Genomic DNA, 23,906 nt, shown 5'->3' with positions numbered 1-23,906 from the left:
CTTGTGACTATGGAGCCTATCAAGAAATCCTTTTGTATGAGATGATGACCTCCTGATGACTACACTTGTGTGGAGATAAACCTTATTAAACAGGAGATCATGTGGTGATACAACCATTAAGATGCATGCTTCTGAGAAGCAACTTATGTTTAGTCAGGGTCCTATGATAATTTAATTTGAAAATGTCTTCAAATCATTATAATGAAGTTGTATATTTGGCGAGTCAGGCTCCTGATGTCCCTGATGTCCTTCATGCTCAGAACTGCTATGAGGCCTTAAATCCTCATGATGGAGTGATTTGAGCAAAACTACTTATTTTCGAAGTAGTCATTTCTTGGAAGGTACACACTCGTGTGGGATGATACAGTTCCATGATAAGGACATGTATGGTGGATTGATATAACTTCACTGTGATACATCTTGTGTACCGATACAGTTGCTAGATAAAGCAACTTGCATGCGACCCAGCTACATGATTAGCTGCCCCTGTAGTAATATACCCTGATCATTAAGTACGCTTTAGCGAGGGGGTCACAGGATGGTGCAACACGCGCAGGGCTATAAATTCATCACAGTTGGGCCTCTCCCTTGTGCACGATTGTGTGCATGGGTAGATGTGTGCGACGTTAGAGTTACAATTGTCTATACATATTCTATTTTAGAAATACGCAAATTCACTTTGTTGACCTGAACTTGTGTAAATTGCACTGTGATCCTGACGCACATGAGGGGAGAAGCCCCGTGAATCAGAATATTTAATTTCCATGTTACCAGTTCAAGTTCGGGTGTCAGTCCAAGCTACAGACTGAATTATCCTTCCTTTAGTCCCCGAGGCTAATTCGCTGCGACATTTCCACGACTCTCTGCAATCTCGAGGAAATTAAATTAGGCAGCTCCTGTGTTTTATTACTTCTTGAATGTGAACGTGACCATCTTTCTTGGCTCCTTGATGTGATGGTGAGCGGAATGAGGAATACCTGGCTGAATGCACTGTCTTTTGAGTACATGCAGGCTTTGTGTACAAGAACAGACTTAAGGCATTGAAAGGAAAACAGAAATTTTATCTCTCCACAAATGTCGCTGGGCCTGATTTACAAAAGTAAACTTACATTTGTGTGTACATTTACGATTGTTTAATATTCACATAGGGATTTATGAGCAGTATCATTACCAGTGCTGCAGTGCTTCATTTGTAAATAAAAACGTGCCAGTGCCCAAAGCGCACCTCTAAAACATGCATCTGCTGCAAATTAAAAATGAGCACTGTTAGAAATGGGGTTTTTGGTTGGCAGTCAGGTTACCCCCTGTCCAAGCAAAAGCCCTCACTCCAGTCAGGGTAAGTCACACACAATCCAAGATTATCCTGTGCCCACCCTCTGGTAGCTTGGCACGAGCAGTCAGGCTTAACTTAGAAGGCAATGTGTAAAGTATTTGTGCAATAAATCATACAATACCACCATATAGCACCACAAAAATACACCACACAGTGTTTAGAAAAATATATAATATTTATCAGGATAATTGTAGGTCAAAAAGAATAAAGTTGCAATGGAAAATTGTAGAAATATCACGGAAAAGTGATACAAGTGTCTTAAAGTCTTTAGAATATAAACAAAGTCTCTTTCAAGCACAAGTACCTGGTTGGGAGTGGAAAAATCTCCTCAGAGGGCCACAAGAGAAGAGGTGCGTGGAAAAAGGGTGTGTGCGTCGATTTCTCCCCAGTACACACGGACTTGCGTCGTTATTTTCCACGCGGGGAAGTTGGGCGTCGTTTTCCGGCGCGCGGACAGTCTCTTTCGGTGGATCGCGGGGATTACCAGATGTCCCGGGTCTGTGCGTGGATTTTCCTGCTTGTTCTCCGGCTGCGCGTCGGTTTGCGGGGCTGCGCGTCGAAATTACGATCTCACGGCAGGCGTCGCGTCGATTTCTCCTCTAGACTTCGATCTGCGGGGCTGCGCGTTGAAATTACGATCTCACGGCAGGCGTCGCGTCGATTTCTCCTCTAGAGGTCGGGCGGCGTTGTCCTTGCGAGGCCGTGCGTCGGATCTTCGATCGTCCCAAGAGCGTCGCATCGATCAACGTCGGAGTGCGGCGTTTTTCTCGCCGCAAAACAAGCTGTGCGTCGAAATTTTCAGCGCACGGAGCGTCCAAGAGGAAGAGCGAAGTCTTTTTGGTCCTGAGACTTCAGGGAACAGGAGGCAAGCTCTATCCAAGCCCTTGGAGAGCACTTTCACAGCCAGACAAGAGTTCAGCAAGGCAGCAGGGCAACAGCAAGGCAGCAGTCCTTTGTAGAAAGCAGACAGGTGAGTCCTTTGAGCAGCCAGGCAGTTCTTCTTGGCAGGATGTAGTTTCTGGTTCAGGTTTCTTCTCCAGCAAGTGTCTGATGAGGTAGGGCAGAGGCCCTGTTTTATACCCAAATGTGCCTTTGAAGTGGGGGAGACTTCAAAGAGTGGCTAAGAAGTGCACCAGGTCCCCTTTCAGTTCAATCCTGTCTGCCAGGGTCCCAGTAGGGGGTGTGGCAGTCCTTTGTGTGAGGGCAGGCCCTCCACCCTCCCAGCCCAGAAGACCCATTCAAAATGCAGATGTATGCAAGTGAGGCTGAGTACCCTGTGTTTGGGGTGTGTCTGAGTGAATGCACAAGGGGCTGTCAACCAAGCCCAGCCAGACGTGGATTGTAAGGCACAGAAGGATTTAAGTGCAAAGAAATGCTCACTTTCTAAAAGTGGCATTTCTAGAATAGTAATATTAAATCCGACTTCACCAGTCAGTAGGACTTTGTATTACCATTCTGGCCATACTAAATATGACCTTCCTGCTCCTTTCAGATCAGCAGCTGCCACTTCAACAGTGTATGAGGGCAGCCCCAATGTTAGCCTATGAAGGGAGCAGGCCTCACAGTAGTGTGAAAACGAATTTAGGAGTTTTACACTACCAGGACATATAACTACACAGGTACATGTCCTGCCTTTTACCTACACAGCACCCTGCCTTAGGGGTTACCTAGGGCACACCTTAAGGGTGACTTATATGTAGAAAAAGGAGAGTTCTAGACTTGGCAAGAACTTTTAAATGCCAAGTCGATGTGGCAGTGAAACTGCACACACAGGCCTTGCAATGGCAGGCCTGAGACAAGAAAAAGGGGCTACTTAAGTGGGTGGCACAACCAGTGCTGCTGGCCCACTAGTAGCATTTAATTTACCAGCCCTATGCACATAAAGTGCACCTTACTAGGGACTTATAAGTAAATTAATAGTCCAATCAGGTATGATTCCAGGTTACCATGTTTTAGGGGAGAGAGCATATGCACTTTAGCCCTGGTTAGCAGGGGTAAAGTGCGCAGAGTCTATAAACCAGCAAAAACAGTGTCCAAAAAGTGGACGGAGGCAGGCAAAAAGTTAGGGGTGACTACCCTAAGGCTGTCAGGTCTAACAAGCACCAAATACTGAGGCAGTGTAGACCTGAAGCTATCTCAGGCCTCTTTAATCCATTTACAGCCACTCCCTGCCCCTTCAGCTCACTCCTGCAGCGTTCTGCTTTCTCCTTTTGGAGCACTATTTCATTTGTCCCTTCCTCTGTCTTTCCCATATGTGTCTTTTGCTGACAGTGAATGCTTGAGGCAAAAAGATAAGTGCCAGCCTTCAAATATAAGTGCTGGTGCAGCGCACCGGAAACCACTGGCTCAAATTAAGCACTGGAGTGCGGAGCCTCTTCACATAAAATGATAGGTCTTTTTACGTGTGGAGACACCGCACCTGTGGAGATGCTACTCAAACGTTCCACTGTGAGTAGCAAACAATTGTAAACGTACACAAAAGTGTAAGCTTCCCATTGTGAATCAGACCCATTGTGTCCAATGAGTCGTATTTCACATGGAGCAAAGAGCTGTCGCTTCTGCCACTCAACCCCAAATGTGCGAAGGACAAAACTCTATTCATATTGTACTTTATAATTTTTTATTGTTAGAAATTCAACTGGAAACTACAATGGATTACAACTGACATTGGAATACCGCATCTGTATTCCCTCACCCATATGCAACAATACCACTGGTGTCGGAGGTTCCGGGCTGTGGTAATACTGGGCAAATATAATTTCCCCCTAGAAATGGTGACCAGCATATAGGAAATAGTGTTTCTGCTCCCATTTCTACATGTTTTTGCTATTTTTCAACTATATCCCCCACTTATTCTGCCAGTTGTCAGTAGATATAATGTGCAGGTGTAAAATTAGTTGGTATCCTATATCCTTGCATAACTCCTAATATGGATGTGGCTGGTAAATCCCACTACCGGCCAAAACTAGGATTACAAATTATTTCTTGATTGAGCCCTAACAGCATGATTATTACTGAGGCAAAATACCATATTTATATTGCTCAATTTGGGGCAATTGTCAGAATGTACCTGAGTATTGTAAAAAAAACATGTGGGAGTCAATGTTTGCATGTGACTTCTGCATGTTTTGCTATTTCATGGTATGCTGTGTAGATTTGAGGAGTGCACTATCACCCAGGATGGTATCCTGGTGCTGAGCAGGTGTGAGAGTAGCCAAACCTTGTGCCTTGTGGGACTACTCGAAAAGCCAGGTCTTCAGAATTCTTGCAGAACACAAGAAGTGAGGAGGAGGCACTTCCTTGTATTGGCAGGTCATTCCACACTTCAGGAGCAATGTAGGAGAAGGCTCAACTGACAGCTCTGTTTTTCCATATGCTTGGGAAGTGTGCAAGTAGGCGTCCAGACAAGTGGGGGTCTCTGTAAGGTTTCTAAAAGCAGATCCGATTGTTAAGGTATACTGGGGAGTGTTATGTAGTGCCTTGAAAGTGTGGGTGATGTTGTTTGAATTGTTTCTTGTTTGTATACAAGATGCCAGCGGAGATCCTTCAGATGTGGTGTAATTTCCACGTGGGAGGTTTAGAGAAATTCTGGCCACTGAGTTCAGAATGGTCTGAAGTCTTCTGGTGAGATTTTGTTGATCCCCTCCTTGAGGATGTTCCCGTAGTGAAGCTTGCTTTTGGCAAGGGCGTATGACCGTTTTTTTAGGTCCTGAATTTGAGACATTTGAAAATCTACCCAAGCATCTTTAGGGTATGGAAGCATGAGGATTTGACAGTGTTGAACTGTACAGTCATGTCAAGTTTGTTGTCAGTGACCATCCTGAGGTTCTTAGCATGGGTGATGGGTGTCGTTCCTAGCTCTGTCTGCAACATTTTGACCCATTTCCTATGATTTTAGCATTCAAAATATCCTAGGGTGAAAATCGGCTATGCAGTGTTCTCACATCATATATAATTCCATTGGGGTGGTAACTCCTGGTACACTCAGATTGGAAATAAGAGTTAATGTATGATGGGAAACAACCTTCACAAGGAACTGAAAACTACACTGGTTTTGTAAAAGAATTCAAAACCATTGTGATAGGCTGATGTTTCAAGTGGCAAAACAAAACAAAATGGTATCCAACAACTTTCAAACTCTTGGGTACCATTTGTTTGTTGTAGAGCTTTATAAATTATGTTGAAGTTCAACTTTTGAGTAGAATCAAATTCTAGGGCACCAATTACTGTAAGGCAAGCTATCTGTGATCTGTGCAGTAACTGCTGTTATTTATCACACCAGGTAAAGGCAGATTCTTGTGGTGTTGAAATATTTTGCATGCAATAAATATCCCACTTTTCTCTAAGCCAACCATATTAGGGACATCTGGCCCTTACGGCATGTTCATAGTGAGATTGAGTTTGTACAGTGATCAGAATTACCAGTTGTGTGATAATTATCAGAACCTTGCAATTGTCTCCTCATAGACTGATGCAGGTCACACCTGTCAAAATTTATCTTGGGAAAAGGCAAGTAAAAAAGGAAAACACACAGAATCTGGGGCCATTTTTATTAAGGTTTTGCATCATCCTTGCACCAGGCAAGGGGACACAAGAGCAACTCAAAATTTAAGTGAGATTTATCAAGCCATGCAAGGCCATCTTGCATGGCCCTGCAGGGCTTGATAAATCTAGAGTAACACAAGTCAATGAAAATCACTGCCTTGCGTTACTCTGTGGCAGGGAATCGTTCCATGGGTGAAGTGTGTATGTCCCCAAGCATTCATCCATGGATTTTGATGCATTCCTCAATTTATCATTAGTGGTAGACCTTGGATATTCTGAAAAATGCTACGCCTCCCCAGGTGAGGCACAGTAAGGAGAAATATCTTTATTTCCTTCTTTTTTAACTCTTTCTATGTGTGCTGCATTCTGCAGCACACAATAAAAGAAGAGAATGCCTCTCAGGATTGATTTTGTGCAGGAAGCTATCCCTCCCTGCCCAAAAAAACAATCTTGCCTACCATGCAGGCACCCTTGCAAAATGACGCCAGGTGCCTGCGTTGGCGCTAGACAGCCAAAAGTACATCAGTGCTTGCTTCTTGAGCATAATGTTAAATGCTGCCATTCCTGCCCTTTCCCGCAGTGCAGAACAGTGGAATTCTGAGTTGCATGAAAGATTGATAAATCTGCCCCTTGGTGTGTATGCTAATTACTGATTGTGCATGTTAAACATTATTTTCAATGAGGACTTAGAATAGAAAGTCTTTATCACACCTGGAAATGTGTGATAATTGCCCTGGATTCCCTGCCCACGAGTCTGAGATTCTCTGTTCTGAATTATAAATAAAGCCATTTTGAGTGGGTGAACCATGGACATGTTTAGTGCTGGCCAGTGACATATTGATGGATGAAACTAGTCAAGGCTGCTTTTGGTGAATCTGCTATACAATGCACGCTGCGCGGTGATGAGTATTCATGCTCTGGGTGAACCAGTGTCTGTCCAGTGCCAGAAGCAGCTTGTCAGCTCCATCCCTCTCACAAGCTCATGAGTACCTTCATTGTTATGCACAGCCATCCTCAGCTCCGAAGTTATGCACATTATGTAAAATGTTTTGCTTCTTTTCAGCATGCGGGAGACACAACCCAACATCATTAACTTTCAGAATAGCCGGAACAAATCTACTGCCTTTTGTCTGTAGTAATAAGAGGGCTTACAATTCACATCTGAAGGCAGTTAAAGCCCATCATTCCCTCCTATAGACCCCCCCCCTAATTCACTTGGTACCTTCACCATCTACGTCTTTCTTATCTATGCTTCTTTTCCCTTCATTGTTTTCCTTGGTTCCTCTCTCTACCTCCTTTTTATCTTGGTATCTCCTTTATTTTCCCCATTCCCTATTTGCTGTCAATTCTCGTATCTTGTCCTTTATTCCACCTTCCACCCATCCTCTGATTGCTTATTCCTGTTACCTTCTTATCCCACCATACTCCCTGTCTCCTTTCCTAGTGCAAATCCTTGAACCATCCTGCCTGTCATCAGAGGTCTGATCATTGACAAAATACACGTCAGTGCCCCACTTTGCAAGCCTGAATCCTCAGTAAGAAAACTCATTAATTTAAGCACTTCCTGCGTGCCACACAAAGAGCCAATGTGGCAAATGAGCAACTCCCATTCAGCAACAGAGTGGTAAGGGTCAGAGGTGTAACGAAACATGATGGGGGGGTCCCTGCAAAGTACATGGAGGGCCCATCTCTCAACTCACTCAGGAATTCTCAGGCCATGGTACTTTTTGATGGGGCCCCTAGAGCTCTGGGCTCCCCCTCTGTACTGCGGGGGCCTTTGTTATGCCAATGGTAAGGGTGTGGTATGTAGCTGGTGTTACATTTTGAAGCACACAAGTATCTGTCTAAAGCATGGTGTAATAGCACGCTGTTGTTTCCAGACAACTCATTCTCCACTGAAATGGCCACTAGATTGCAAAGACATACAGTTTTACTGACTAAACTATCTTGCACATAAATGATCATGAGGGGAAATTGGGTGTCAGGGAATATTTGTCATTTGTGCATCACGGAATAAAGGGCCAGATGTAGGAAGCGTTTTGCATGGCGCAAACTGCGAAAATCGCAGTTTGCGCCATGCAAAATGCACATCGCAATGCACATTCCCATTTTGCGAGTCGGTACCGACTCACAAAATGGGAATGCGACTCGCAAATAGGAAGGGGTGTCCCTTCCTATTTGCGACTCGCACCGCTATACAGAATTGCTTTGTGACCGCGAACGCGGTCGCAAAGCAATTCGCAGTTACCACCAGTGTCACACTGGTGGTAACCCATTCGCAAAAGGTAAAGGGGTCCCCGTGGGACCCCTTCCCCTTTGTGAATGTTTCCATTAATGTTTTGTCAGAGCAGGCAGTGGTACAATGGACCACTGCCTACTCTGAAAAACCGAAACCAAATGGTTTCGTTATTTTTTTTTATTTCAGGAAAACGGGCTGCAATACGGAGAAAAAAAAAATGCTTTATTTAAAAATCAGTCACAGACATGGAGGTCTGCTGTCTCCAGCAGGCAACCAATCCTGTGAGTTCAGGGAATCTCAATGGGGTCGCAAAATGCGACCCCATTGAGATTCGCAGACGGTGTCTGAGACACCGTTCTGCATCCGATTCGCAAAATCAGATTTTACTACATCTGGCCCAAAGTGTCTTGATTCGTTTTGATCTAATTAAATCTTTGTTTCCATCACATTTCACAATTACAAAAGAAGCTCTTCATTTGTGTTTTTTCTAGCTGCTGATATATTTTTAAATACATGTGTAGTTCATTTATAGATATTTATTTATTTTTCTGTGTGTTAGAAAAAACAACATCCTGCATCCTTTCTTTTCACACCTGCAAGATTTACACAGTTCATTTTACAAAATTTTTTCACTTTGCTGTCGGAGAAATAAAAGTAAACACCAATTTCCATGTAAAAAAATAAGCAATAAACCAAATAAGCAATAAGCAACAATTTGTCGGAGACCATAAAACCTGAGGTTTGACTTCTGTTTTTGAAAGCACAGCAATTCTGACAAGATAAAAAAAACTTTTAAGGTATCTTTATTGTTCATTTGTCTTACGAATATTGCATGGTTAATTTGGGGGTGTTGCAGCACCCTGCACCTCTAATTTCACCATCTCTGGGGGTAGGTAGCCCCCAGGAGGGACAAGAGGAACCCTGAGTGTTTGTGAATCACTGCTTTAGAGCACACGTTTGTATACCAACATACCGAGCCTGCCCAGTAAGTGGCACTGCTCCCTGCTCAGGGTGCCAAACAAGTAATACATTCTAGGTTTTCTAGGTCCAGAGCTCACTAATGTAAAACTGTAATTCCCCTTGGTATCCAGGACTCTGTAATATAGCAAATTCAAATATTCCCTCCCATGGGCAAGCAAGAGGGAATAACCCTACACATATGAAAGACGGTCCCTAACAAAAAATAAACTCCCTCCTTACACTGTATCTGCTGCTCCTGAGTTTTTTTTAATAAAAATGTTAAGGTTTTTGAAAAGCATTCCCAATTGCTGCATGATTCAGTGCACAGAGTATTCCAGTCTAAAGGACATTTAACTATGGTTCTCTGGTTGTATGATAGGAAAGGGCCCATACCCCACGCAGGAAGTAGGACCACCCGAAACTTATTTAGTGCTTGGGCTCCTTGTCACCCAATAATGCCCATTGTTCTCATCACAGGGTATAGTCCTAATAAAAAGACCTCCTCTGCTAATATTTTTTCTATTCTCAAGTAGAGGAAAAAACAAGCTTTTTTCTCTCTCTTAGCACCCCCATAAGGTCCCGTCCTCATGCACTGGTGCGGCTGCCTACTGGCTGTCAAGGCCCTATTGCTATCATGTGGAGGATGTAGGTGAACTACGAGTATTTTTAGGCTTTACCCCATGTATTTGTAGTGTTATTAGTAAGCACTGGTGGCAGTACCTTCGTTGCTTCTAGTCAGTCTTTACTGAGTTATGATTGAATGAACTCTCATTCACCTTGCTGCATACATGGAAGAAGGTAAATGTTGTTTCCCATATCCAAGAGAGGGACAAAGGAATAAGTGAAAGTCCTCGTTAGCTCAGAAACACCCAGTGCTTAATTTGAGCTTATTGTTTCCAGTGCTGAGCTCCGGCACTTATTTTTGAGGGCTGGGGCTTATTCTTCTGCCTCAATGTTGTAATGGGAAATGTGGAATGGGTAAAAAGGAATGTCGTATGTAGAGTGTTGGGGTGTGGGACATTCCCTTTCAAGGCAGTTGCTTGGCTGACCGGTGGAAGAGGGAGCCGCATGTTGCGGTACCTCAGAAATAAACCGCTTACCTACACCCTATGGATGTGTACTTATTCAATTTTACGCTTCCGCCACAACATATATTTGACGACGAGGCACCGGCCTAGAGGTACAGCTTGTGCCGTCAATCTACGCATGTGGAGTTCATAACGATCGACCTCTGGCTACTTCAAGGTCTGCAATCGTCACTCAACCCCTTCCGTGCCTCATGTAAGACGTTTATACAACTATTTGTGAAATATTCCAGTCGGAGACAGTATTACAGGCATTTTCAGGAGTGCGGCCCAGAGCGGCTCAAGCGTTCTTACCTGTTTGAGTTGTCATGGTTACATTACCATGCGATTCAACGCCAGATGACGCGTGCTCTGTAGTGCATTTGTAAAACTTTTATTTGCACGCTGAGCGTACCTTCATTCCTGCCTCTGTGGGGAATCCCCTTTTCCTCTCAAAGTAAAGCGAAACGGGAGAACATAGGGAGGGGCCACGGTGCATCATTAAAACAGAAAGAGGACAAGGACAACAGAAAGTGGTGAAACAAAAGAAGGACTACGCCATTTACCTTCAGCAGCATAGAAAGAGGACTATGTATGGTGCAGCATTAAAACAGAAAGAGGACAAGGACAACAGAAAGTGGTGAAACTAAAGAAGGACTACGCCATTTACCTTCAGCAGCATAGAAAGAGGAGTGTGTATAATAGAAGGATTATATTAGTACAAGCACATCTGTATTCATATACATATTTTAAAAAAAGAGTAATTCAGCTATTATTCCGCCACCAATGTTTTTACAAGATGTGGGTTCACCCGACATTGAATGGGAAGAATGGATTGATATGTTTGAGAACTATTTGGAAGCATTAGATGGACAAACATTTAGACCTATGAGGAAGAAATCTATTTTAATGAGTGTTTTGGGTAAAGAGGGCCAACATGTGTTTAAGTACTTACCGGGATATGTTAATGAGGATGTGTTTGTTGAGGCGAAACTCAGACTTAAGAAGAGGTTTTCAAAGGAGACCAGTGTTGTTTTGTGCAAGTATAAATTTTATACACAACCTCAGAGAACGGATGAATCCATTGATGACTTTGTCTCACGCCTGAGTCAGTTGTCCACTAAATGTCAATTTGGAACATGTCTGATGAAATGATAAGAGACCAACTTATAGTCCAGTGCAAAAGCAAGAAAATACAGGAACGTTTGTGGGCAATGAAGAACCCTTTTCTCAGAGATGCCATTGAGGTTGCAAAAATAGTCGAACAATCTGAATACTACATGAAAGAAATGGCAAGAAAAGATGTGGTGAAGAGTGATGTCTCCATTATTAAAGAAGAGAAAAGACTGGAGGAAAACCTTTCCAGTAATCGTGACAAATTGGTGCGAAGTCACAAGTTTAACTCTAAGATGTGTTTCAGGTGTGGTAGCACTACGCACAATGCTGAATTCAAGGGTTGTAATGCTTGGGGTAAAGAATGCAGGATGTGCGGAAAAAAGGCCATTTCGCTAAAGTTTGTCGAGCGTCTTCAAGTAAAGTGGCAATGGTGCAAGATCATGTAAATTTGGATATCAATGAAGAATCTGAAGACAGGATTTTGTGCGTACAAATTGCAGTTATGGGGAGATGTTCTCGACCAAAAGCGAACTTCATTATTGAAGGTGAGTGGTCCAACTTATGGTGGATTCGGGATCCTTGTATACCATCATACCCAAAAACATGGTAGATCGTGAATGGCCAGGTGTTGCCTTGCTGCCGAAAGATATAAATCAAGGTGGTTATCAAGGAGAGAAAATTGACATTATAGGCTATATGCTTGCAAGCATAACATCTCAAGGTAGATCAGTGGAAGGCAAAGTGTATGTAGCCAAGTCTGGGCCACCCATTTTAGGGTGGCAACACCAATATGACCTTCACATTGTGATCAATCCGAGAACCCCGTCTCAAGTTATGGTGGTGGAGAATATGTCCATTGATGATTTTATTGAAGGACCAAGTGAAGTTTTTCCAGAAAGTATAGGAACTTTGAAATGTTATATACACAAAATTGTGCTAAAAGAGAATGCAGTACCAGTACAACATGCTCCACGGAAAGGTCCCATAACAGTTAGAGGGGAGGTAAAGAAACCGATTGATGATATGATGGCCAAAAGAATTATTGAGCCTGTGGAAAGCTCTGAATGGATTTCTCCAGTGGTCATCACAAAGAAAACAGATGGAAGTCTGAGATTTTGTGTGCACTTAAGCAGCGTCAATCACAACATCGTAGTAGATACTTTTTCCCTACCAAATATCAATTAGATGCTGTTATTATGGAAAGGAGCGTGTTTTTTCTGTAAACTCGACCTCAAGAGTGCATACCACCAGATCAAGCTACATCAGGATTCAAAAAAACTTACAGCTTCTGTAACGTCGGAAGGGACTTTTCAATTTAACAGGATGCCGTTTGGCTTGTCTTCGGCTGCCAGTGTATTTCAAAGGATGATGTCACTTGTGTTTAAAGGAGTAGAAAATATTATATTTTTTCAAGATGACATTCTTGTTTTTGGGGATACGATTCAAAGCCATAATGTTGCATTGAAAACTGTGTTTGATAAACTTAAATCTCAAGAAAGAGAAGTGTAAGCTTTTGGTGGAGGAGGTGGAATATTTGGGACATACTCTTTCGAGGGAGGGTGTGAAACCAAAGAGAGATTTATTTAGATCTATTAGAGATGCTTCTCCACCAAATAACAAAGATCAGTTGAGGTCATTTATGGGCCTTATTGAGTACTATTCGAACTTCATTCAGAAATTTGCAGACAAAACTGATGATCTGAGGAAATTACTTAAGAAAAACACAAGTTTCTTTTGGGGTGCTGAACAAGATAGATGTATCAAAGAAGAATTGTTCAATGCTGGTGTCTTAGTACCGTTTGATGTGAATCACAAGTCTATTGTCACGGTGGATGCGAGCGCTGTGGGAGTAGGTGCGGTGTTATTACAGCATCATGCTAGGGGTGAAAATACAGTGGCGTTTGCTTCCAGAACCTTATCCCCCAGTGAAAGGAATTATTCTGTTATCGAACGAGAGGCCTTAGCAGCTTCTTGGGCATTGGAGTACTTCCACACTTTTATTTGGGGATCAACTATTGTGCTACGCACAGACCACAACCCTTTAGTTAAGGTGTTGGCACCTGGTGGTGCAGGGAAAGGTTCAGCTAGATTAGTCAGATTGGCCTCAAAGTTGCAGGAGTTTATGTATGTGGTGGAACACATTTCTGGATGGCGTAATGTACAAGCCGATTGTTTGTCTCGGTTGCCAGTTCAAGATGGTACTCGAACTGCAGTGGAGTGTGAGGGAGATATTGTTGTTGCAAGTGTTGAGGATGTTTTTGAGAGCATGCATGGGGCCATTTCTAAGGATAAGTGGTTAATGAGTTTGAAGGATGATGCTGTCTTGAGTGAAGTGATTGGGTTAGTGAAGTTCGGTGCGAAGAGGGAGAGTTGTGCAAGCACATCTACGCGGCCGTATTTGAACGTTTTGAATGAATTGACTTTGTGTGGAAGTGAGGTATTGATGAGAGGTGATAAATTCATTCCCCTGTCGTGCTTGTGTTTTGACTCGTTTAAGTTTACGCATTTGGGGCATTTGGGTCAGACTCTAACCAAGAAAAGACTGAGAGAAAAGTTTTGGTGGCCAAGCATGGACAATGACGTTGAAGTGTGTGTGGAGAAGTGCAGTATGTGTAAGCAGAGCGAGAAAATATTGAAAGTTGCTAGTCAATCCTTTGGGGCATCATTGAGAATCCTGGTATGGTTTGGCATAGTGTGTGTGTGGATTTTATAGGACCATTATCGCAAGTTGGTAGTCCATTGAGATTCGCCTTGGTGATGGTGGATGTTCATTCCAAGTGGTTGGTGGTGAGATTTATGAAGGAGATTACCACTAAGTCTACCATCAAAGTCTTGGAAACAATCTTTAGGGAAGAAGGGTATCCCTACAAGATTATTACAGATAATGGTACTCAGTTGGTTTCAACAGAAATGAAAGATTATTTACAGAGGGCAGGAATCAAGCACTCTTGCACAAGTTTGTATAATCCCCGTGCCAATGGAACTGTAGAAAGGGCTAATCGCGGGGTGAAGGGGGCTATCCAAATGGCTTTGTGTGGCGGCAACAGTATTGAATCAATGGTATCGGATATGGTTTGGGCATATCGCACTACGAGGAATGGAGTGACGGGTGAGGTTCCTTTTGAGTTGATGAGAGGTAGAAAGGCGGGGACAAGAATGTTTCTGGCGTGGATGAGAACTATGTTGGATGTGTGTTTATTGGAGGGAAAGGAAAGAAAGTCTAATGAGAGCAACAAAGAGTGGTCTAACGTAAGTTCTAACGGAATCCGTAAAGGCGACTGGGTGAAAATTAAGATCAAAGCAGGCATGTGGAAGAAGTTCCGTGGTCCTTTCAAAGTGAGAGAAGTGCACCATTTTTTTGTGGTTTTGGAGAATGGTGAAAAGTGGAACTTGAGGAGAGTAGCTAAGTTTCATGAGGCAAGTTCTGTACAGACGGAAGAGGATCAACATTCTGTAAAAGGGCAGAGCAGTAATGGTGAGGATGGCTGTAGCAGTTACATGTTGATGGATGATGATGATTTGATTTACAGTGATGCGGATGGTAGAGGTAGTAAAGGGGGTGCTTGTCGTGTGAGTGAGAGGGAAGGTGAAGGACATGTGTCATTGCGAAGAACTCAAAGAATCACAGAACTCCCACTTATTTGAAAGATTATGTATGATAATGTTTCTCGATAAGTCCAAATTGTAGTATGGATCAGTGCTGCAAAGTACCTTAGAGAGTCTCACAGTTGCAGTTTTCTTAGAGAAATGTTAAGAAGTAAATTGTTATCTTTATGGGAGCTCCATTAAGGTGTATAATGTTATGTCATCTCTTTGTTTGTTTTGTTTTGTTTTGTTTTTTTTGTTTAAAGGGGAAAGACGTGTTGTAATGGGGAATGTGAAATGGGTAAAAAGGAATGTAGAATGTAGATTGTTGGGGTGTGGGACGTTCCCTACCGAGGCAGTTGTTTGGCTGGCCGGTGGAAGAGGGAGCCGCACGTTGCTGTACCTCCGAAATAAACCGCTTATATTCACCCTATGGTTGTGTACTTATTCAATTTTACGCTTCCGCTCAAGCATTTGCTGCGAGCAAAAGACACATATAGGAAAGACGGAGGAAGAGAAAGAAAAAAAGCGTCACTAAGGTAGAAAGCAGAACGCTGCAAGAGTGATCTGAAAGGGCAGGGAGAGGTTTTAAATGGATTGAAGAGGCCCTATATGGCTTCAGGATTTCGCTGCCTCAGTATTCCGTACTTTCACATTTAAATGCAGCAGCCACGTGTTTAAGAGGAGGGCTTTGGGGACTGACATGTTTTTATTTATACACTATGCACTGGAAACACCTGAAAGGACTGGGCAGTCTCCCGTTAATGGAAGAAGGAATACATGTCAATTCTACCTGCCCAAGAGCAGGGGCGGAGCTTCAAGAGGGACATCGGGGTACTACACTCCCCAAATAAATGAATTTTTTAATAAATGCTTTCAGTCGGGTATGGTAAGATGCCTGCGGGATTTCACCAGGAATATTTACTGGCATTCAGAAAAAACGCACACACACGTTCTCCCTCTAAGTTTTTAAAGTTGTCAAAAAGATTGATAATTTTACAAAAAGTTGTGTTTTCTCTCACTGAGTACCCCTACCAATCAACATTACTCTCGCTTTCCACTGCCCCACTGCCCCTTAAGCCCCTCTCATGCACCCTGCTTGTTGTATAATGTATTTTAACAAGATATGCCAGCCTGATTGTCGGAAAATCTGAATCTCACACCCTTCCCAACTTACAAACCGAGCTATACCCCTGCCCAGGAGATGGAAAAAAGGGGGAACTGCTAAATCTTTCTGCCCTCGGATTCGTATAAGGGTTAACTCAGCATGCTCCCTACTCTCGAGATGGAAGGCGCTGTGCTCTTCACCCAAGAGATGCGTGATGGACCAAAATGCTGATCTTCCCTGTGCAAGAGGCAGGCAAACAAAGACATGTTTGGTCTTTCGGCTTCAGATAGGGTTGGATTAACACATGTTCTTCCTACCACAGTGGCACCTGAAGGAAGAAATGTACATACATTTTACTCTAGTGATGTAAGAAGAAATGACTAGGCTTGTGATTTTTTTTCTTTTTTACTATGGCGCAAAATTCACATTATGTGAAATTTGTAAAATTTTGCAAATTACACAGCTGCAACATTCAGCAAATGTTTTTTTTGCGGGAGACTGCATGGAGCAGGTCTCGTAGATGACAATTTCTCCTCAAACATGTCAGCTTACTAGTGTCTCACGTGACGTTTGAATGTGAGGTCTGAGATCACATCGGATTTTCATGTGAGGTGCTGCAAAATGAATTTTCCAAAATTTCATGTAGTTTAGTGAAATTTTCACAAAATCTTGTGGAATTTTTCCCAACACGATGTCATAATTTCCCACCTTCCTAGAAATAACTGTCTATTCATCTCATCAAAGAGAAAGGGCTATTAAATCAGATTGAATTGAATTAGAGCAGTGCTTGCCCCTGGAGAGCACTTCTTATTGATATTACATCATTAAACAAACCCCGTTTGACTTTATTTGATTAATGTAGAATATCATGAGAATAAACTACAGATCACGTGCATTATCTTCGAAGTCAACAAATCAACTTCCAAAGTGAAGTGAGTGACAAATGTGTCACCAGCCACAGCGGTTATTGAGCCCTGTGTGGAAAAATGAGTGTATCATTCACCGCACTTGACTTGGTGTCAATATGTGATATTCAGAAGGTCAGGGAAATATACTGCAAGCGCCTTCCTGTCGGAAGGTCAGGTGCATCATGGGAAATGGAAGGGGCGGTGTCTCTCCCATTCAGAGAAGGTACTAGGCAGAGGCAGGATGAGCTTCCTTCACAGATATACAGGTACTGGGTATGGCACAGCAGGGAAGACTTACTCTAATTTTTCACGTCTAAATTTGATTTATTAACTTTCTCACGCTCCTCCGCCAGGAAAGAGAGTGTGGATCAGCTGTTATCTCTGCAAATAGAAAAATAAAAAGGATTATAAACTATGTTTATTATTGTTTTTATTTTTCAAGGGATGAGAGCACTTAGGGGAGTGGTGTTCACTCCCCTCAGTGCGCATGTGTGTTTGGCGGGCCTTCTCGGGCCGGGCAAACACACAACCACACTGTGCCCTCTCGAACAAGCAGGCAGAGGCTCCCAGTCTGCCTCAGATCGCCAAGCCAGGGCACTCTGGCCAATCCTAATGCTGCTTTCATGCTGCCAGCAGCATGCGAGCAGTGTTAAGATTAGCCGCAGGGCAGACTGGGAGCCTGTGCCTGCTTTGAGTGAGGACCGAGGAGCGGCGAGTAAGGTAAGGTGTTTTTTTTTCATTATTTTTTAATTGTTTTTTTTTTTTGTCCCCACTCCACCTCCCACCCACCACCCCCTGCCGTTTTGCTCACACTGAACCCGCCCATTCTGGGGATTCCACATATATAGCGCAAATAATAATGATTAAAATAAATTCACAGCATTAGAGAACAGAGACTGCCTTCGAAGCATCAGAGTATTATTCTCGAATACTCTGAGAGAGCCAACAGGTACAAATGGGCAGCAGCAGGTCAAGGTTCCCTCTTTAACAGACCAGGAACAATGTGTACAGCAGCAGAACGAGCTTCCCTGACACTGAAGACATATTTAGGAGAGATCGCCTTCTTCACACACACCAACCACGTACAGGTTGGGTAGAAGTCCAATGTGGGCAGAGATGCCCAATAATGAAACATGGGTAGCAGTACAGGAAGTTAGTATTTGACACACATGATGCACCACTATGACAGCAACTGTGCAAGCCGCCCTCATGGATGCAAAACAATTACAGCTCTGGTGATAGCACCAGATGTACTCCTACATAGGCACAGAACATGTTCGGCACAGACTGCATGTATTTCCACATAAGGGTGCGTACATTTTCCCCATTAAATTAACAGAATTTCTTGAAAATTGCACAAAATATGCTTTTACAATGGAGCATAGCTGGTCAGAGTCTTGCATGCTTGTTGTCATCTGAAAGCATATCTCGAGTAAAAAAAAATCTTGCAAGAAACTGACAAAGGACTTTTTTTTTAGCAGAAAATTACTTTCAACTCAACCCACTTTTCCATGTGGGACAAGTTAATGAAATTGCGCAAAACAAAATTTTGTGAAATTTCATGTAACACACATTTTTGAAACTTCACATATTTCCCTCCCCTGATTCAACTTTTACCTAGGGCTAATTCTGTTTAGATGACAAACTGCATCTCAGCTTGCATATTTGTGTTCACTGATCTCATAGGTGCAAAAGGAAGTCTTGGCAGTGGTAACTATTGGAGGTAGCAAGGCTCCTGGGATGGTAATACATCTTAATTATGTACTTGCCCATTTGCAACATGGCCAGTGGAACACATTTCCTATTCTACATGCTCAAAAGCATTTAACGCTTCACCCCTGAACAGAATACAACTCATTAGTTCATGCCCTGGTTCTATCAAGATTGGATTATAGACACTACTTAGTCATTGGGCTCTCAAGAATCTGGCTAGCTCAAACTGTTCTAATTGCTTCAGCAAGACTGATTCCAGATAGTGACCTCATCACAGTGGCCACGTACCCATGAAACAGGGTCCCACTTGAGTGCAGGTGAATCCTCATGACTGCTTGCTTGATCTAAAAAGAAGTCCCATTAAATACACCCAAATGATTGTCTACATGTTTATCATCCCTGGGGCCACATGCAGGATCGCATTAGTGCCATAATCTACCTAATACATGACTACCACATGTAAATTTATAATAACATCACACCAAACTGAGATCTGAGGCCCAGATTTACTAAGATTTTGAGTTTAGTTGCATCACTTTTTTGACACTGCACCAAATGAAAATCTGTTTTGTTATTTACTGAGCCAAGCCTGATTTGAGTGACATTGTAAAAAAAAAGGGAACAGAATGCACTCTATACTGCTGCCTTGCATTACCTAGCATCGGGGAGACGTTGCATGGGTGGAGCGTGGGCGTTTCTGTTAGATCCAAAATGGTGCACCTACCAGACGCTGGCGTAAGGAGTAAAAATATTTGTATTTCTTCTCATTACTTCCTTTTTGCATGTATGGTGCATACTGCTTAACTTCACCTTATACCTATTCATAGCCTACCTAAAATATTATCCCTAATCCTATTCCTCATCCTAATCCCAGCCCTATCTCTAAATTCAGCCTTGCCCCTCCTTCATCCTAATCATAGCTTTATCCCTGGTGAAATCTCTAACTCCATCCCTAATCCCCTCCCTCAACCTAATCATAGTTCCATCCCTGGCACTATTTTTGCCTCCTGCCCCAGCCTTCATCCTAATTATGGCCCTAACCCTAGCAGTAGCTGTGACATTAACCCTAAAACTCATCTTCCCTCTAGTCCGAGTTCTACCATCCCACTACATTTAACTCCTACCCTATCCCTCCCCTTGGCCCTAATCCTTTCTCACTATCTCTAACCATTAAAAGTGTGTTATCTTCTTTTCTTTTTCAAACCGATTTTCGTTCTCATTGTTTGATTTCTTACTAATTGTTTAGTGACCACTTGATTCAGCTGCATGTTTTCCAAGCTAAGGGCCAGATGTACCAAAGGATTTTACCCATTCTGTGTCTATGGGAAAAAGCTTTCGTACATATGGCCCTAAATGTTTAAAGCTACGTGTGTATTTCCCATAAAAAGCTCTGGCAGGAGCAATACAGTCTTCCTTCAGCTGAAGCAGTGCACACATCTCATCAACACATCCGCAGACATACTCACGACTGAATAAGTAAGGGAAAGGAAGCCCAGAAAGTTGTCTGTATGGAAAGAGAATTGACAGGAGATGGTTGTTACATCCGAAGGTTCCAGCCCGGATCCTCCCCCTGGATGATATCATCCTTCATACCAGGAGAGAGCTGTAATTTCCTTCACCACTGAGCTTCCTCTGCAGGCCGGGGTGTCATGCTCTGCAGAATATTAAGTAATACATGGATGAGAGTAAATGAAGAGTCGATAATTGCTTAAGATTTGTCAGTGACGGGCTGCGCGCGTGCATCTCATCTTTGCTGAAGCCCGGAACCGCGCGCCTGTAACAACGTTCGAGCCATGTATTATTCAACTGACTCAACACGTGAGTCTTCAGGTTGGGAGGTAGGTTTGTTTAATATAGCAGCAGCAATACTCCACGCTTAAATCAGCATTTTAAGCAGATTCAGCTGTGGGGAGAACTTCAAAGGATGAGAAAAGTCCCCTGCTTCAGTGGTCTAGAAGTAGAACTCCAGTCCAATGCCAGCATTCCACAAAACCACCCCATCCTACCCAAGAACTGGTAGTGTCTGTCCATTAGCACATCTCTGCCACCCAACAGTCATTTAGTTCCCTCCTCCATAGCTTGCTTATAACACTATTGAAATCTATAAAGCTTAGTAGCTAGCTTGAATTTGCTGTAACAAGTTATGAAGAAGGAGATTTGGTGAGGCAGTGATGTGCAGTACAATGGCGTAAAATATGCCCCCGCAACCCCTGTGGTGAGGGGGGCTCTCAAGCTCCATTAACTTTGCAGGTGGGCCCCTCAAGCTTTGGTACGCCACTGGTGCAATAATGTGGGTTCATGGACGTCACTACAGCCTTCAACAACGCAGAAGGATTCTTTGGAAGAACCTTCTTGCGTGGGATGTGTCAACTATGGCGGTAATCATGGTTAGCAAGATTTTTAGCGTCACTTAGGATATTGTAGTAATAGATTGCATATGCAATCTTAAAACCTATGATGTTACTGGAGTTAGACAAAGACGTGTTATTATACAAACACAGTGCCAACATTTTCCCCCAAACTTGGAGCGAAAATTGTGTCCTCGCAAATTTACAAAAATAACCTAGATTATTATAATGTTATTTCAGTTAGGCTGACAGAGAGCACTTTAAAAACTCCAGGAGACCCAATTGCTGAAATTAGACTGCCCAGTTTAGAGGGAAATTGCTTTGTTGATGGTAAAACAAATTACCAAAGACGCAATAAATACTACAAATTATGGATAGATTATAACTTGTCATTGACAATCCAGTGGTGCCACAAAGAGAGGGCTGTTCAGTTGTTTGCAAGTACAAGTTAGAAGTTTTGCAAGGGTTGAAATTTGGAAGCTGGAGAGTGCAGAAGCTGAATTTACTAAGCGCACTAGGTAGTAACTTAAAGGAAAAAAACTGGGTAAACAATTACAGAAAAAACACCGCCGACCTTGCTGGCTTCTGCAGTAGATGACTAATTTGTTTGAAAATTGAGGGATATAGAGAGTTTCATGAAAACTGTGACAATGAACATTACTTGGTTTTCAATCAAAAGCATTAAAAAAAGGTTATATTACGTATACTATCGTAAATCATCTGTTTGAAATTGTAAACGATTGCAGAATTAAATGTGGTTAAGTAAGCGTGGAGCATTAATGAATCCTGGGGTTTCAATGATAATGTAATGATAGTGTGTGCGACTGCTGAATTCTCAACAATTTTAATGTAGTTTGTAACTTGAGAAGAATGTGTATTGAAGGTGTATTTTCGAATGGCAAGGAAGAAAGTACAAATGTAGGAAACCGGGATGCTGTACTCTGCAAGTGCATAAGGAATGTCCTGTTTTCCAGCACTATCAATTCATATATTCATATGACAACTACAAACTGACAGAGTTTAAATGTACACTAACAACTCTTTAATTCTGCTGCTTTATTGCTTAACCAAACTTGAATAATAAGCCTGGCTTTAAAGTGCCAACATATGTAAACACAAGCATTTACAAATGCTGTTTACGTGTTGCATGCATAAATGGTGTATTAATCACAATAAAGCCTGTTCTATTCGCTTTTCCAATGCTAGGGAGAAAAACAGCAAACAAAAGAATTACTCACAGCATAGAATGGATATAGATGATAACGAAAATGTGACAAACAGCATGATGTATTTTTCAGATGTAAATTAGCCCCTTTCTTATCCAGCGGTGGCACTTCTGCAAAACAGAATGGTACTCCAAATAGCTAATAGCATGACAGAGAAAGTTTCTTCTGGGTGTAGCCAAAGACCTCTCTATGTATATTTCAAAGAACTGGAACATTACATTTTTCATACAGCTGTGCTGTCAAGCCAAACCAAAAACAGAGGAAGGAAAAAACGGATAAGGCTCCTTTTAAAAGAGCAGTGTGTAAAAAATAGCCAGACATATTCCTTATGTTGAACCCATCTATTCCTTTTCCCTCATCCTGGTCACTGCCCATTGGCTATGGGAGATACAGGTCTAACCGATAAATCCCCACCCGCTCCTTTGGACATTAGTACCATCCGAATCAGGGGGGTGGGGAGGGCAGTATACCTAGAGTCTAATGCTCACCTCTTGAGGCAGCGCTATCATTTCAATGGTGATGTCATGGATTTGCAAATTACAACCTCTCATTCGCAAATGTGCCATGCTGCATTCCTACCTTCCCCTAAATGTTACATCCACTTTTCATGAATTTGGCTAACTGTTATGCCTATTGGCATTTGCAAATAAGTTCGCAAATCATTTAAATACAAGAATGAGGACAGATTAAGAACTGCATCCCTGCCTTCTTTTTTTGGTACTTGAGGTCACACACGGCTCTGATGAAGCTCCTCAGTAATGACCTGGAGCCCTCCCTACTATAAAAACACTGAACACACAACTGTGCTGTGGTACTTCAATCTTGTTTTGCACCTACTTCAATGCTGGGATTCACGGTCAACTGATTCATCAATGTGCTGAGATGCAGCGCTATTTGTTATTCAGTACTGGGATCTGTACAGAACTCTGGTGGTACAAAAATTCTGAGGTCCGCCTTTGAGATTTCAGGGAAGGGGACAAAGCCCATCTCCACCGATGCAACAGTGTTCTGTTTCGCATTACCACGTTCTGTTGCAGTGTTGCAGCTCTCTACCACACACCTGCTGCACCGTTATCCTGAATTGTTACTCTGCTACTCCACTACTGGAATACCGCTCCAGCTATGCAATTATGCAACTCTGACTTGCACTCATTTCTGCCAAAGTAGCTTAATCTGCCCTCTAGGGCTCCATGCTCTTGTCCTAGGAAACACACACAGATGGTCAGTGTTCCTCTATTGTGTTGAGCATCACTCGTCCTGTTTCAGAACTAAGGGCCTGATGCACGTAAAGGCATGTTGCAAATCTCATTTTATCATACAATCAATCCAATAATACATCGCGTATCAAAATGTCCCTTCAGATATGGTCTCAAAATGGCTTGCATAATGAACGTTAAATAGGCAGGAGGCAATTTGCAACCGGAGTGATTAGCTGTAAAAGCAAAAATTGTGACCTAATGGAAACACAGGCCCACCATCCTTACATTTGTTATCCCAAATGGGAAACCATTTTTAAAGCTTCTGTCCATTAAAGGGACTGGTGCTGTTTAAAATAAGCAGGCAGATTCAAGGCTTCCAGACATGAGTCCCAGAGGGAATGCTGTCCAGCGTTCTCTATCAGACACCATGTCCTTTGAGGTATCCACAATTTACAACTGCATTGCGGTTGTGAAGTATTGATGCACTCCATTTCTTTTTCCTATTTCTAAGTCGTACTTAGTCGCAAAAACTTTGCATAAGTTGAAAAACAGAGCAAAAGTT

At 42.6% G+C, this 23,906-nt stretch overlaps 1 protein-coding gene across 3 annotated transcripts in view; it reads left to right on the top strand.

The window, feature by feature from the left end:
- LOC138258996 (contactin-4-like) overlaps nucleotides 1-23,906 on the top strand; it is a 789,032-nt gene that overhangs the window by 407,807 nt on the left and 357,319 nt on the right. The gene's annotated exons all lie outside the window — the stretch shown is intronic.

This window comes from Pleurodeles waltl, chromosome 9 (assembly GCF_031143425.1).
Source record: "Pleurodeles waltl isolate 20211129_DDA chromosome 9, aPleWal1.hap1.20221129, whole genome shotgun sequence".
Taxonomy (NCBI): Eukaryota; Metazoa; Chordata; class Amphibia; order Caudata; family Salamandridae; genus Pleurodeles; species Pleurodeles waltl.
The sequence above is the reverse complement of the archived record's forward strand: the minus strand, read 5'-3'. Positions and strand labels throughout refer to the sequence as shown.